A 15,091-nucleotide genomic window follows, 5' to 3' on the forward strand; every position below is an offset into this window, starting at 1 on the left:
AAGTATCTTGTGGTGCCTCCTGTAGAGCTCTTCTGTAAAGCCCTTCAACCAGGATTAATTAGAACAATACCTATTGAAATGAAGTGAGGTTTGTGAATGTCCTTTTTAAGTTTAAAGTTGCAAGTTAGCAGTTTTTTTTACATGCTAAACAAAACTAGTTACTTTGTTCGCTACTTTTTAAACGAATTTCTGGAAGCAGTAGACAAGTTGAAGTTCGCTATTGCTTATGAACTAGGTAAAAACATATAATTTGCATTGAAAATGATGTAGCAGTGCACATTGTTTAGCAGTTAGCGTGTGTAGAATAAGTTTAGATATTATTTCTGGTAATTAGAAAATACATTTTTAGGGTTTGACACTGAGGAGCTGATTTCATAGCTGTTATTACATGTTATTTTCAGTTTTTAGTTTTACCACAAATATAGATTAAAGTGATACATTGGCATACAAAGTTTCATTTAATCTATTCAGGTTAAGGGCCAGTTCACACTCTTGCGAGTGCGGCGATCGCATGTAATATCAGAGCGCACTGCTCCTTCATTACATGCGATCGTATGTGCGGTGCGAATTCAGCCATACACTTTGTATGGCTGAAATTCGCACTGCACCCGCACAAAAGACGCACACCCTTTTTTCCAGCCGCATCAGGATCGGATCGCACAGTGGTTCACACTTGTGCGATCCGATCCTGTGCGAACTGTCAGATCGCACTGCGATATGCGATCAAACTGGGGGTGTCGTTAACATTTCATTGACGCCCCCTGCGTATCGCATATGGCAGTGGGAACTGCCAGATGTGCGTTTGCAATGCGGGAACAGGCTGCGAATTTGCAGCCTTCCCGCATCGCACAAGTGTGACCCGGCACTAAAGGACAGGTTCACATTTAGTAACATGTTACATGTGTATTTAGGCCTCATGCACTCTGGACGTTATAAAAAAGCCAGTAATGTTAGCTTTAAAAAGCTGTAGTTGTAGATTGAGTTTTGCAGCGTTTTTGCAGTAATGATTTTTGCTTTTAATTTAGTAAAACTATACTCCCACAAAAGCTTATGGCTCAAAAACGCTGATAAATGCAGAATGGATGCGTTTTTCAATGTTTTTCAGCTTTTATCAGTTTGAGCATTTTTGCTGCTGAAAAACCCACTAGTTCTGTTTTTTTTTTTTTTTTCCAGCCAGAAAACATCCCAGCCAAAAAATGCTGATAACAGCATTTGTGTGCATGGACACATAGGATAACATGCTGGGGAGTTTACTGGCTGCAGAAAAAACACCAGAAGCCAAAAAAGCAGCTGAAAAAACGTCCAGTGTGCATGAGGCCTTAGAGTGTAACATGTTACTAATGCAGATCCCCCATTGTGACAGCTAGTGGGGGATCCTCTCCCTGCATGCACTGTCACAATTTAAAAACAGTGCGGCTGCACGCCTGCACAGCCACGTCATTCATTCACACAGATCTGTGAATGAATGAGCTACAAGTCCCATCTGCCACCATGGCAGACAGCTTGTAGTTCTCAATGAGCTGCAAGGTGCACTGATGAGCGCTCCTGTATTTCACCGAGACTTCTAGCAATTCAGTAACTGTCTGCCTATATGGGAGGTACGGGCAGACAGCTGACAGCTACTGCTATATTACACCCGCAGAAGAAAAGGGAAATTATGATTTTATTTAAAAAGTAAACTTGGCCTTTAAGATACTGAACAGTTTGTGAACCTTCACTCACTTTTAGATTAACAAGTTTTAGGACTATGGTATTAAAGGAGAAGTATGGCCAAAGCTCTCCTATGGGTCACAATATTGCACTTAGTTCTGCACTTCTGTGACCCAGATTCACCTGGGTGAAAGCGGGTCAAAGTCTACTTTTGGCTGATGACAATAATTTTCCAATTTGCTGAAAATCTTGACAGGTATCAGAGGGCAACCCTGTTGGTGCATTTTTCTTACTTTGCCTCATTCAAATACAAATTGCATTATCTTTACCTTTGTACGATAATCCCAGTGCCTGTCGCAGCTCTGTGAATGTCTCTGGTCCATGGGCATGTCCACAGGCCAGAGCTCGGAAGGTGGAGTCCTGACATCACTGACTCTCCTCCCACATGTACACACAGTAGCTAGCAGCTTAGGAGTGTGTAAGGTTTCGGGAATAGTCCCACAATGCTCAGGTGCCAAACAGCCAATCCCGGGTGAGGTAGGGGAAGCCATTTGTGTAGAAGTGTTGTGTGCATGGCTCTGGGACAAATGCCCCCTTCTCTTATGCTCGTGCAGGATTACAATTTTTTTAATGTGTCGGCTTATTGCACTGCAGGAAAGCGGAGAGGATTTCAGAATGCTGGCTGCTCCTTTTATGGCCAGATTGGGGACAGATGACTTCTGCTGGTTTGCTGTGTAAGGTAGACTGCTCATTTTAATTTTGAGTTTTCAGGTTTACAACCAATTTTAAGTTTTTTTTTTTTTTTTTATCACATAGGGGACTTCTTGTCCATGATTTTTAGGTGACCGGTTCTCTTCAAAGAGGCATTCAGGGTTTCCTCTGGGCTCCACTGAGTATATTGGAATGCACATCACATTGCAATCGCATTCCTTCCTGGCTATGCTAGCCGAGGAAAGTGGCTGGTGGCCCGGAAGTGATGTATGTCATACATGTTGCTTTCTGGGTCACAGCAAGAAGAGGAGGAGAGCGGACACATGTGTTCGCTTCTCTCCCTTCTCTCCTTCTGCTAGCACCTGCCATGTCGGTCCCGGGCAGATGGGCAAGCGGAGCCCGAAATACATGGTGTGGGGGCGCGCACGCCCTGGGGGGTGGTGGGACGGGGGGTGTGTGGAAGCAATCGGCCAGCTGACAGCTGATGAATCATCCGTTGTTGAGGACACGGCTTCCGGCTTCCTGGCCTGCTCTTTAACAACCAGCTATTGTTAAAGATGCTGGTGGCTGCTGGCTCCAAAAGTTTGTATCTAAACCATATCCAAATCACAGCTGAACAGCTGCTTTTTAAATTTGCAGTAAAAATGGAGGGAAAATTCTGCTGCATGTTTTTGATTATAAAAAATCCCAATAGGCTTATATTGATTGGTTTGCGCAACAGCTATAGCGTCTACAAACTGGGATTTTTATTTTTTTAATTTTTTTTTTCCAGAAATGGTGGCGATCAGTGATTTTTAGCGGGACTGCGACATTGCAGCAGACAAATCTGACACTAAGTGACACTTTTTGGGGACCAGTGACACCAATACAGTGATCAGTGCTATAAAAATGCACTGTCACTGTACTAATGACACTGGCAGGGAAGGGGTTAACATCAGGGGTGATCAAAGGGTTAAATGTGCTCCTAGGGAGTGCTTTCTAATATGGATTGACCGATTATCGGTGGGGCTGATTATCAGGGGCCTATATTCACTTTTTTTATTTTATGAAGTATCGGTCACAAACTTGCTGATATTGCTTCAAGTGGTTGTACAAGAGTAATGCAACTACAGTCATCACCCCGGTACCTATTTTAGAGCCGACGGCCAGCTTTCTTGTAATGACAACCGATATGGCTAACCTGCAGCTCGGCTGTTATTTCAAGCAGCGGGATGGGGATGTCCCCTCCCGCTGCTCCGCCTGGGTGTCCCGTCCCACCTGGATGCCCGAGCGACCAGGTGGCATGTCCGCCGGCTGGCCGAAGACCCGAACAAAGCTGGATTTGGCTCTGATCGGGTCTCCGATGTAGTAACACAGAAGCGATGTCACTTCTGGTTACTGGAGCCTTTAAAGGTGCCAGATTTAAAAAAAATTACAGTGCAATGATGAGTGCTTTTAAGTGCAGAGGAGGCGTTTGGGGGTCTTATAGACCGCAGATCTCTCCATAAAGAGTACCTGTCACTGCCTATTACTGTCACAAGGGAGGTTTTCTTGACAGCTATAAAAGGGATCAAAAAAAAAAGTAAAAGGACAGTGAAAAAATAAAAACTTTAAATGTACAGAAAATCGGCACCTTATATCAGCCGGAAGCGTGGCTGGAAAATCGGTATCGACCCTGAAAAAACTATATCGGTCGATCCCTGCTTTCTAACTGTGTGGGGGATGCTTTGACTGGGAGAGGACAGAGATCCATGTCCTGCTTAGCAGGAACACAAGATCTCCATTTTCCCCTTTCACAGAATGGCGGTCTGCCTTGTTTACCTAGGCAGACCGCCTTTCTGCCTCTTCTAAGAACGATCCCCGGGCGCCAGCGAATATCGAGTTCATCGGACCTGCTGATTAGCTCCTGATGTGTCCAATCACAGCGGGAGCAGGGTCACCAGTGGTGCGCGTGCAGGCCTTAGACCCACTGCACGAGATCATGTACAGGTCTGCTATTATAGCTGTGTGTGTGTGTTTTTTTTTTTTTTTTTTTCGCTGGGACCTGTGGTGCCACTGGTATAGCGGGGGAGGGGGGGGGGGTGTTTCACAGCGATTTTTCCAGATTATGCTGGCAGTCCCCAGATTAACTATGGAGTCCCTGGAGCATGTGTCACCACCTGACCCACTCTCAGAAGCTTCGGGACCCTCTGGGTCCCAGTCCACCCCGGCGTCCATGGCAGCGGTCCTGCAATCACTGGTTTCCAAAGTTGATATGGCCCTTCAAAATAGGCCTAGCTAAAAGTGCCCCCCACCTTCACCTGCATCCTCTGCCTCCTCATATCCTGAGGTTGATTTGGCTGCCGCTGACACGAGTCATCCTACTGGGTCTGCATCCACACACCCTGAGTGCTGTGACAGTGAGGATGAATCCTCTTCCACTACGGCCTCGCATGAAAGGGCGCTTGTGGAGGCACTAATTGTATCAGTGCGGGAAACTTTAAAATTGGAGGACACAGCTAACGCGTCCACTGTGCTGGGGCAATTTGGTACCCGCAGACCTTCCAAGGGGACTAAAGTGTTCCCCTCTCCCGCCTAGTTCGACGATATTGTCGCAAGGCAGTGGAGTTCCCCAAAACACATGGTAGGGATACTCAAGCGTTTCGCTATGAGGTATCCTTTTGAAGAGTCCGTTTTAAAGAAACTGACAGTTCCGCCGGTGATGGATTCTCAGGTTTCCAGGTTAAAAAAAAGCCACCCTGCTACCGGTAGAGGACCCTCTGTCCTTTAAGGACCCTGTTGACAAGAGGGCCGAGTCTCTGCTCTGATACCTTTTTTTTTTTTACAGTGGCTGGTTCAATTTTTAGGCCGTGGTTTGCCATAACCTTGGTCTCCCAGACCTTAACGGAATGGGCTAAGCTTCTTCGCCAAGATTGGAAGGGGTCAGCATCCTCCTGAGCTGACGGAGCTGGTAGGTCACTTGGTACAAGGGTTACAGTAAATCAGTGATGCCTCTCTGGAATGCGGCCCCTTTAGCCTGAAGGATGCCTGTGACAGCTGTGACTCTTCAACGCATGATTTGGCTGAAATGCTGGTCTGTGGACCAGGCTTTCAAAATGGTTGCTGACCCATCTCCCCTTTGTAGGAGACCGCCTATTCTGAGCTTCTATGGAAGAAATCATTAAAGGTCTTACGGGAGGTAAGAGTACTCTGCTTCCACAGGTCACCAAAAGCAAAGAGTCTCTTCGCAAGCGTGGTCCTTCTTCTTGGCTCACAAATGGCCCTTTCTTCCTGCAGAATCGCAGGACAAGGGATCAAAATCCACCCATAACTTTGCGGGAGGTTCCAAGAGACCCTGGTCTGGTAAGTCAAAAGCGGGTTCCGCTGGTCCTGCAGACAGGTCATACCTGGGGTGGGGGGACGTCTTTGCTTTAATTCAAGACAAATTGGTCCACGAGTTGATTCGGTCTGGTTACAAGATCGAGTTTTGGTCCTTGCCTCTGGCAAGATTCTTTCCTTCCAATTTGCGTCTGTCCCCCACATCGTCTGCAAGGCCTTCTCGGGGTGGTACAGGATCTGCTTTTGCAAGGAGTCATTGTACCAGTTCCAGGGTTGGAAAGTTTCAGGGGTTTTATTCAAACCTATTTACTGTTCCTAGGAAACAAGGCAAGGTCTGTCCAATCTTGGATCTCAAATCCTTGAACTGCTTTGTGCAGGTTCAGAAATTTTGGAAGGAGTCCAGTTGCACTTTAGTGGTATTCCTTCATCAAGGGGATTTTCTGGCCTCTTATCGACATCAAGGACACTTACCTTCATATCCCAATATATGTCGGGTACCAGCGTTTTCTTTGCTTTGCCATGGGCGAGGAGCACTATCAATTTGTGGCGTTACCCCTTGGTCTCTCCTTGGCTCCGGGTGTTTATGAAGGTTTTGGCCCTGGTATTGCTACGGCAGAAGGGGATTGCGGTTCTGAAGTCGCAGCATGCGATTCGGCTCCTGTTGTCCAACCGGTGGTCATCCTTCAGGACTTGCATGCAAGTACTGGGCTTGATGGTCTCCAACTTTGAGGAAGTTCTGTTTGCTCAGTTCCCTACCAGACCTGTGCAAAAGGAGATTCTTGCCAAATGGGACAAGAATCCACAGTCCCTAGACAAATTGATCCTGTTGAGCCGGGAAACGAGGGGGTCCTTGATATAGTGGCTGCTCTCCCCACTGCTTCGACAGGGAAAATCCTTTCTCCTCCTGTACTAGATGGTGGTTACCATGGATGCCAGCCTGTCTGGGTGAGGAGATGTCTTGGGCAGAGATCCGGCTCAGGGGACTTTGACTCGGAAAGAGTCCAGGCTACCAATCAATGTCCTGGAGATACGGGCGATCAGGCTATGCTGTAGCACATGTCAAGCACTAAGGGGGCACCAAAAGTGCCCTAGCAGCCAGAGAAGTGGAACGGCATTCTAAGGTGAGCAGAACACTTTGTTCCAGCCATCTCTGCTGTGCACATTCCAGGGGTGGAAAGTTGGCAGGCAGACTACCTCAGTCAGCAGGTGCTGAATCCGGGCAAATGGTCTCTTCACCCAGAGGTGTTTCAACAACTGTGTCTCCGGTGGAGGACTCCTGATGTGGACCCGTTGGCCTCTCATCTCAACCGGGTTCTCATCTCAAAAGGCTCAGAGGTTTGGGGCAAAGTCTGGGGATCCTCTAGCCGACGCCTCGGACGCACTGGTGGCCCCTTGGGGTCATATCGGCTAATGTATGCCTTTCTGATAATACTTCTACGTAGAATTGAGGCAGAAGGGATTCCAGTCATTCTGATGGCCCCAGACTGGCCTCGCTGGTCTTGGTATGCAGGCCTTGTAAGGCTGGTAGCCGATCCTCTTTGGAGACTCCCTCTCACGGAAGATCTTTTGTCTCAGGGACCGATCTTCCATCCTGCTTTACAGTCGCTGGCTTTAATGGCCTGGCTTTTGAAAGCCAGGTACTGAGGGACAGAGGGTTGTCGGATTCGGTAATTCTTAATAGAGATCGACCGATTATCGGCAACACCGATATATCGGGGGCCAATATATCAGAAGTGGCCCCTGAGGTTACTGATATTGCTGATATTTAGAGAAAATGCATGTACCAGGGTGATGCCTGCAGCTAGAGGCATCACCCCAGTACCGGTGTCCATAGCGGAAGGTCGGCTGACTTGTAATGACAACCGATGCGGCTGAGAAGCCGCTCGGCTGTCATTACCAGGAGCAGGAGGGGACGTCCCCCCTCCCTCCCGCCACCTTCCACGGCTCACCCGGGTCTCCTATCCCACCGGGAGACCCGGACATCCTACCTCCACCACCGCCGCCGAAGAGAAGTTCCGGTGTAGCATGAAGATATGTATCCCCGTGAAAGCTGGTATCCCTGCCGCAAATGCACATGCGCCGGTCTCCATGTAAACAACCCGTAAGTGATGTCATGACATCACTTTCGGGTACTCTGCGCCAAATTAAAAAAACTGACAGCATTCAAAACAGCCAAACTTGGCGTTTTGAATGCTTTCCAGTGCCAAGGAAGGGTTTGGGGTCTTTTAGACCCCCAGATCCCTCCCCAGGAGTACCTTTAGAAAATAAATATAACATTTTTTTACATGTCTGAAAATATCGGCCGATATCCGATGACCAAAATATCGGTATTGGTATCAGCATTAAAAAAGAAACGATATTGGTCGATCACGAATTCCTACACTGTTAAAAGCTAGGAAATCTACTTCTTGGAAGATTTATAATCGAGTTTGGAGGGCGTACATCATTTGGTGTGAGTCTCTGGGCGTTTCCCCCTGTTCCTTTTTGGTGTCCCATCTGCTGGAGTTTCCACAGAGGTGTAACGATCAGCGCTTGGCCCTGGGCACCATCAAGCGCTAGATATCTGCTTTGACAATCTTCTTCTAACACCCATTGGCCACAAATTCCTTGGTTCACACTTTCGTTCAAGGGGTACACCACCTGGCTCCTCCGATAAGGTCCCCAGTGCCTCCATGGGACCTCAATCTGGTACTGTCGGTTCTTCAAAAACTGCCTTTTGAAAATATTTGTGAATCTCCTCTGCTTACTTTGTCACAAAAGGTGGCCTTCTTGGTGGCTATTACTTCTGCACGCAGGGTGTCTGAGTTGGCTGCATTGTCCTGTTGGTCACCTTACTTGGTGGTTCACAGGGACAAAGTGGTGCTACGTCCCTGCCAGTTGTTCCTTTCTAAGGTCGTCTCAGGTTTCCACTTAAATGAAGACATTGTGTTGCCTTCCTTGTGTTCTAAGCCTAAGCATCCTAAAGAGATTGACTTACTAGGAGATGGGTCTCGTAAGGCTGCATCTGCTGTGACCATTTCCAGATGGATAAGGCAGACAGTGGTGCGAGCCTATTCCATTAAGGGTCAGGTTTCTCCTTTCCTTGTTAAGGAACATTCTACGAGGGTGCTTAGTGCCTCCTGGGCCTTCAGCCATCAGGCGTCAGTGGTCCAGGTTTGCAAGGCGGCCACCTGGTCGTTTGTGCACACTGTCACAAAATTTTACTAGGTGGATGTATTCGCATCTGCGGATGCTACTGTTGGCCGCAAAGTTTTGCAGGCTGCTGTTGCAGAGGTTTCTCTTGAGGGTGTATTTTTTTTTTTTTGGTAGAAGAGCTCCAGTTGTTACTGGTTGAGCTCCTGGTTTACCTGGTTGACTACGTTTAGCGCTTCTGGGAAATATGTTATTGCTGTGTTTTTTCCCACCTCTCATGTTGACACTATTTTGGGATGTCCCAAGGGTCAAGGAAACTATGGAGCTGTGTCCGTCAATGAACAAAAGAGAAAACTGGATTTTTGTCTTACCGTAAAATCCTTTTCTCTGATGTTCATTGACGGACACAGCACCCACCCCTCTGTTGAGTTGGGTTATATATTCTTCTGACACTGCTTGTTACAAAACTGAAGTCCTATAGCAGGAAGTGGGAGTATACCCACTAGGACTGCCCTATAGCCTTAGTCAATTATTTTCCGCCTAGTGTCCTACTCCTATGGAGAGCAGCATAACCCAAGGGTCAAAGAAGATATGGAGCTGTGTCCGTCAATGAACATCAAAGAAAAGGATTTTACGGTAAGACAAAAATCTATTTTTTTCTCACTAGAAAATTACTTTGAACCTCCAAACGCAATTTTTTGGGAAAAAAACACTTTTTTAAAATTTAATGCACAAATACAATATATAGTGCCCAATTGTTTGGTAAAGTATTAAAGATGATCTTATGCTGAATACATAGATACCAAACAGGACATGCTTTAAAATTGCTTTAAAATTGCGCAGGCCCGTGCAGCGGCATCAAACTACGTACATTTTTAAAATCCTTTAAAAGTTTTACAGGTTACCATTTTAGATTTACAGAGGAGGTCTACGGCAAGAATTACTGCCCTCAATCTGTTGTTCGTGGCAATACCTCACATGCATGCTGCACTTGCTGTTTACATATGACACCAGACAGATGCTTGCGTTCGCCTTTGCGCACAAACACGGGGAGACAGGGGTGCTTGAATATTATAATTTTTTGTTATTATTATTTATTTTGCTTTTTTATTTTATTTTTACACCTTCCCTTTCATTTTTTTTAAATCATTTTTATGGTTATCACAGGGAATTTAAATATCCCCTATGATAGCAATAAGTAGTGACAGGTACTTTTTTTTTTTTTTTTTTTTTTTTTAAAAAAAGATTGGGGTTTATTAGACTCTAGATCTCTCATCTGCCCTTAAAGCATCTGACCAGACCAATTTTTCAATGGTGCTGTTTATATCTGGCGAAACCGAAGTCATGAAATGCTCTTAGCTTCTGGTATCTTAGGCCGTAGAGATGATTGGAGCCATTCTGGTCTCCAATCAGCTCTATGGTCAGCTGATGGAACCACCGGCTGCAGTCTCGGGTTACAGAGAGCCTGAGAAAACCATGGAAGGTGGTGGCAGGGATCTCTTCCTGGAATTTTAGGAAGGATCCACTTCTTCCTGTAAACATCCCTTGTAATAGGATTAGTGAATGACAGGTCCTCTTTATAGGGATATCTGTGGTCAATAAGACCTCAGATCTAGCCTAAAGGCTAGAAAGCCTGAAAAAAAAAAAGATCTCAGCTGAATGCAGAGATCTCGGCACTTTTGAAACTGCCAGGCCGACGTCATCACATCGCGCCCGGGTCTCCATAGAGACTGCCGGGGACCATCTGGTCCTCGCAGTCTCTATGGTACACTTCCTCCTGGCGGCCGATTCCTTCTCCGGCTTGCCGATCGGACGGGCGAGCCGGTAGAAGCACCAGAGGGTGGCGGGAGGGGGATGTCCCTTCCCGCAGCCTGTAAGAACAATCAAGCGGCGGTTCAGCTGCTATGATTGTTCTTATGGTGTAGGGAATCACCTGAGGAAAAAAATGATATCTAAATGATGCCTGCAGCTGCAGGCATCATTCAGATATCCCCACTTAAACCCTACAATTACATAGTTACATAGTTAGTGAGGTTGAAAAAAGACATCAGTCCATCCAGTTCAACCTATGATGTGTGTGTGTTTGCTTTTAACCGTACATTGTGTACCCCTGTATGTTGTGGTCTCCAAGGTGCCCATCTAATAGTTTTTTGAAACTATCAATGCTCCCAGCTGATACGACTGCTTGTGGAAGAGAATTCCACATCCTTACCGCTCTTACAGTGAAGAACCCCTTACGCACTTTAAGGTTAAACCGCCTTTCCTCTAGTTTTAGTGAATGGCCACGTGTCTTATTGTATCTCCTCTCTCTGAATAGTTTGTTCCTTATGCTAGGGTCGCCAGTACAGTATTTGTACATTGATATCATATCCCCCCTCAATCGTCTCTTCTCCAGAGAGAATAAGTTCAGTGCTTGTAGTCTTTCCTCATAGCTGATGTCCTCCATTCCCCTAATTATTTTTGTTGCCCTTCTCTGGACTCTTTCCAATTCCAGCACATCCTTCCTGAGGACCGGTGCCCAGAACTGGACAGCATACTCCAAATGTGGCCGGACCAGAGTCTTGTAGAGTGGGAGAATAATCTCTTTATTTCTGGAGTGAATCCCCTTTTTTATACATCCCAGTATTCTGTTGGCTTTGCTTGCAGCGGCTTGGCATTGCATGCCACTGCCAAGCCTGTTGTCTACCAGTACCCCCAGGTCCCTTTCCATCCTAGACTCACCCAGAGGTTCCCCCCTAGTGAGTAGCTTGCTTTCTGGTTTCTGGCCCCCAAGTGCATTACTTTACATTTTTCAACATTAAACCTCATCTGCCATGTAGTTGCCCACCCCGTTATTTTGTTCAGGTCCGCTTGTAAGGTTTCCACATCCTGCATAGAAGATATTGGCATGCTTAGTTTAGTATCATCCGCAAATACAGTACTGAGATTGTACTAGATAACCCCTCCTCTAGATCATTTATGAATAAATTAAACAGGATTGGTCCCAGGACAGAACCCTGGGGGACCCCACTTTCCACACCCGCCCAATCCGAGTACTCCCCATTAATCACCACCCTCTGGACTCTCCCCTGGAGCCAGTTCTCTATCCAGGTACTCACCCTATGGTCCATACCTACCTTCCTTAGTTTGTACAGTAAGCGTTTGTGGGGAACGGTGTCAAAGGCCTTTGCAAAGTCCAGATACACCACATCCACCGGCTTACCTTTATCTAGGTGGCAGCTCACTTCATCGTAGAAGGTTAATAGATTGGTTTGGCAAGAACGATTTTTCATGAATCCATGCTGATTACTACTAATAATACAGTTTTCATTACTAAAGTCTTGTATGTGGTCCCTTAACATCCCCTCCAAAATCTTGCAGACTACAGATGTTAGGCTGACCAGCCTATAGTTACCCGGGATACATCTCGGCCCCTTTTTAAATATTGGTACCACGTTGGCTTTTTCCAATCAGCTGCCACCATACCCGTCTGTAAACTATCCTTAAAGATCAAGAATAATGGTCTGGCAATCACCTGGCTGAGCTCTTTCAGAACCCTCGGGTGCAAGCCATCCGGTCCCGGTGATTTATTTATGTTAAGTTTCTCTAGTTTAGTTTTAAGTCTATCTTCTGTTAGCCATGGCAGTATTTCCTGAGGTGTGTTGTTTAGTTCGGCCTTACAAGCTAGGTTTGTGTAGCCCCCCCGATTCTTTTGTGAAGACTGAAGAGAAGAAATTATTTAACACTTCCGCCTTTTCTCTGTCCTCAGTGGCCATATTTCCTTTGTCATCTTTTATGGGGCCAATGTGTTCTGGCCTCGCTTTCTTACTGTTTATATACTTAAAAAACTTCTTGGGGTTCTTTTTACTCTCCTCCGCTATATGTCTCTCGTGTTCTATTTTAGCCGCCCTGATTTCATCTTTACATTTCTTATTACACTCTTTGTAATGCTTAAATGCTGCCAATGACCCCTCAGTCTTGTATTTTTTGAAGGCCTTTTCTTTAGCACTAATATACATTTTTATGTTGGAGTTTAGCCACCCAGGGTTTAATTTTGCTCTTTTAAATTTATTTCCCTTTGGAATGCACTGGTCAGTCCCTTTGTTAAGTATGCTCTTGAAGCACTCCCATTTTTCCTCTGTGTTCTTTGTTCCCAGGGTTCTATCCCAATTGATATTTTCTAGCAGTGAGCGCAGTTTTGGGAAATTGGCTCTTTTGAAATTCAGCGTCTTAATATTACCCTTGTGCTTCCTATTACTGTAATTAATACTGAAACTTATTGACCTATGGTCACTGTTTCCTAAGTTCTCCTGTATTTCAATATCCGTGAGCAGGTCTGCATTGTTAGTAATCAGTAGGTCAAGTACCGCATGTCATATGACGTCATGACAATGTCATATGACGTTGAACCAGGGGAAGTGGTTAAGGTTAGTGTGCCTGTACCCACAATTAATTTCCCATTTGTTTCTTCCCTTTGAATTTCCAGCCAAAAAGATTCTACCTTCTCCCTTGCCACGTTAGCAATACCATCATTCGTATTCACTTGCAAATCACTCTTGACATACAGCCACGCCCCTCCCCCTTTGACCTACCATGTCCCTCCTATATAGGTAGTACCTCTGGACAGTTGCAAGCCTGCCTTGTGAGCTGTAAGCCAGGATTCTGATACTCATTCAAAGTCAAAATCCTCCTCATTTATCAACATTTCCAGTTCTTCAATTTTATTGACCAAACTTCCAGCATTTGTGTGCCATTTAATTTTGTACAAGCACATATTCTCTTTCTGTTTCTTCTGAGGTAGCGATAGGATTCTGCCAGCCTACATGCATTACACTACCAACATTAGTTGTTAGTTACTTTTAAGCAGTATTATATTACGTTTTTTTTCTTGGGATCCGTTCTACTCTAATGATGCAGAAAATCACGTTGACACGATAATAAGCACATTAGCAGCAGAGAGTGCAAGATACCCTGTGCTCACAGGATGCTCTTATCTCTTTGTTGAATGATGATGGGCGTCATTCAACCTGAAAAACTAAGCATATGTGGTGGCGGAAATTACTGTGGGGGAAAGGAGGTTAGGATTGAATCCAGAGTATTTTATTTTATTTTCTTCTTACACCTGCTGGGGGACCAATAACCACTTGCCAACCACCCGCAGTACATTTACACTATGTTGCGGTGCTCACGTGCACTGTGCACATTTCACTCTGCAACCAGACACAGCAGATTGCGGTGCTCGCCGTATCGAGCCACTGTGAGCAGGCCAGACACCACGTGATCACTATGCAATCACATGTCACATAGTAAGCAAGAGTCATGAATGGAATTGATTTGTGAAATAATTTACTACTGTATGATCTGCTATTGGTCTCCAGTAATCACATGGTACCTGGGCCAATCACAGCATTCTGTACCATGTAATAGCTGTAAACCAATCACTGTATCACAATACTAAACAATGAGCCATGAATGCACTGTAAAAAAAAAAAAAATCCTGAACACGCACACATCCCTGATCACTGCCACACCAGTCATATGACGACACTGTGCTGCACTAGTTAATGTAAATTAAAAAAAAAAGTGGTAAAAAAAAAACATTTCTCAAATTGTTTTCATTTTTCAAAAAATTACAACTTCAAAAAACTCACCATGCTTTACTAAATATCTTGGACTGTCTAGTTTACTAAAAGTGGTAATTTGGGGGGTATTTGTACTATCCTGGCATTTTAGGGCCTAAATAATAGAGATAGGCAGTCAGTACTTCAGGTGTGATCAGTTTTCAAATATATACAGGCGCATCTCCATAAAATTAGAAAATCATCAAAAAGTTATTATATTTCAGTAATTAAATTCAAAAAGTGGAACTCATATACAGTATATGATATATACTGATGCGTTACACACAGAGTGATGTATTCCAAGCATTTCTTTCTTTTAATTTTGATGATTATGGCTTCTTATAGAAAGATTTAAAATAAATAAATATTTTTTTTTGAATGGGAGGATATGTGACCATCACTGATCTTGAGTCTATAGATGTGATGGCCTTAAAATGGTTGTAAACCTCCGATATGAACTATGAAAAAAGCACATATTTCTATACTGTGTATTTGTCTCTTTCCAAAGCTCTGAGTGTAGTTTTTCTCTGCTGTCTGGTTCCTCTGTTATCAGCAGTAGCCCCTTCTGATACTCCTGTAAATACTTCAGATGCCCCCTGCTGCTAGAGCTTAGAAGAAATCTTTTCATCTTTGTGTTTACAGAACGATCTACAGAAGAGAAGGGCAACACAGCTACGACCTATGTAGGAGGATTTGTTTTG

General features: G+C 45.0%; 1 protein-coding gene across 1 annotated transcript in view; it reads left to right on the forward strand.

Annotated features, from left to right (window-relative positions):
- Nucleotides 1–15,091, forward strand: part of PHF3 (PHD finger protein 3) — a 279,560-nt gene that overhangs the window by 26,185 nt on the left and 238,284 nt on the right. The window lies entirely within an intron of this gene.

The sequence above is a fragment of the Pelophylax lessonae genome (genome assembly GCF_965119305.1).
Source record: "Pelophylax lessonae genome assembly, chromosome: 3".
Lineage (NCBI taxonomy): Eukaryota > Metazoa > Chordata > Amphibia > Anura > Ranidae > Pelophylax > Pelophylax lessonae.